The sequence below is a fragment of the Toxotes jaculatrix genome, chromosome 8, assembly GCF_017976425.1.
Source record: "Toxotes jaculatrix isolate fToxJac2 chromosome 8, fToxJac2.pri, whole genome shotgun sequence".
NCBI classification, from domain to species: Eukaryota; Metazoa; Chordata; class Actinopteri; family Toxotidae; genus Toxotes; species Toxotes jaculatrix.
The window spans coordinates 9,931,594-9,933,791 of NC_054401.1; positions in this window are offsets into that span (position 1 = coordinate 9,931,594).

A 2,198-nucleotide genomic window follows, 5' to 3' on the forward strand; every position below is an offset into this window, starting at 1 on the left:
GATGTCTTCTCACTGTCCACATGGGAGAGAATCAAATGCTTCCTTAAGACACAAAGATAAACAAGGGGAGTCTTTCAGATGTGTGTTGAAAATGGAATCTCTGCTGGCTCACTTAGACCACCACTATACACACACACACACACACACACACAGAATATCTAAATTGTAACCAGCAATAGGCAGGCAAAACACTGGTTTCCCACCAGACCAGTGTCAGCTCTGTCGTATAGATGTAAATAGTCTAAGTATATAAAAATCGCCTCTCGCTCACAGTCACAACTGTTCTAGTACAGTATGAGTTCTTTATTTTTTTACACCTCTCAGTCCCACTTTACTTTGGGATTGCTCTCAAGTTCACACTTGAGGCCTGAATTTTGTTTTTCTCGCGTGTACCACCACATAAAGACAAATGAAACATAGGTATGTTTGTGTTGTAAATAGAGCGATCACTCAAACTGGAGGGTGCTTTATCCATCAGCGGAGAAACAAAGTACAGCAGTAGGCTTGAGTTCACGGGGAAGATCGCAGCCCGTGTGCCGCTCAATCAGCCAATCAGGGAATAGAACAGAAGACTAGGACTGAACACTAGAGCCGAATAGATCGGTGTCTTCCTGCTCATCGTGATTACTGTGAAGCAGCTGCCTGGTGTGTGATAGTGATTATGATGATGTTTGAGGAAGCATGTTTTCATTTGGTTTTTTGCTTTTCTTTCTTTCTCCTGAGGAAGAAATTGTGTTTTCTAGCGAGGAGGGGAGTTAAAGAGAGACAGTGAACAAAGTGGACTTTCTGTGCATGTCTCACTGACGAACTTTACAATATACAACCACTGTTTTCATCTTTTCCCTGTTGGGGAGCACCTTCTCCTCTCACTTTGATGATTGTGTGAGAAACTTTTAAGATAAAAAAAATATATATATAAATGGTTTATTGACTTGAATGAATTTATTTATTGATTGCTTCTTTATGCAATGTTGGGGACAATGTTTATTTTTCTACTAACTTGTTGAAATCCCTTCCAGTATAGGTTAGAATAGGTGTCACGGTTGTAAAGCAGTCTTGTTTTGTGGTTTTGAGCACTTTACACGGAGATGGATAGGTTGGCAGCTCTCAATGATAACAAATCTATCATCACTTTATTCCACTTCAAGAATCCCGGTTTTGATCATGAAAACAAGCTAAGAGGGCTCAAAACTGCAAACAGAATGTCTTTGCACAATGGCACATATTCATTTATTTATTGAACAATTACTTGGTGGGGAGGAATAATGTGACAGCTTGTACAGAGTCTATAATTTCACGTAGGTACCAACCCTTCTGGGAGCAGTATCTTTTTCTTTATGAGTCTCAATATTAAAGACATGATGTGGTGGAAAGACTATGGTTGTATATACTCTTTGATGGCAACAACTGTAAAGCTTATTTGGGCTTGACTGTTTGCTAAAAAGAGATATTAGTTAGCAAGGAAACGTGCACTGGACTCGATTCAACCAGAAAAGACACTGCTTCAGTTTGGGTTACTTTATTTATTTTTTTGGTTTTTGTTTATCAAAATCTCAATGAATGAATAAACTAATAACAAGAAGCCAAATATATTTCTGTGGATGTTAAGGTTTACTGATCACCTCTTTGTCAACCAACTGGTTTGTAGTTGAGTTCCTCTTTTTGTGTAATTCTACTGCCATCTTCCAAGGGTTACCATAACTTGTCTGCAGGCATGATGCTCAAAATCTGCTCCTGGTCCGCTCCCTTTCTCCGTGTCTCTCTCTCTTTCTATCTCTTTGTATCTGTTCTGTATATTTGTGTCTGTCTGTATGTTTGTCTGTCAATGTACAGTAAGTTGTCTGCTGTCTTCTTGGAAGAATCACTGCCTGAAAAAAAAAGAAAAGAAAAATATAACTGAAGTTTTCACATCAACCAAAGGGGATTTTAGGCAATCAGACATGTAACATAGATAATAATTTGGAAGTGTGTGGCAAAAAAAAGTATCTGCTGTATAAAATGCTGTATAAAATTGGATGGCTTCTGTAAAAGTCTGTATTAAATTGGGTTTATTTGTTTGACATGAGGCAGTGCAGCTGGTGAAACCAGCGTACTCTCATAACACTCACTCCTATGCATGCTTGTTGGACGGCTGTCACAGGATGGTTCTTCCACGTGCCCTACTCCCCCCCCCACCCCCCATCAACAACAACTCCATT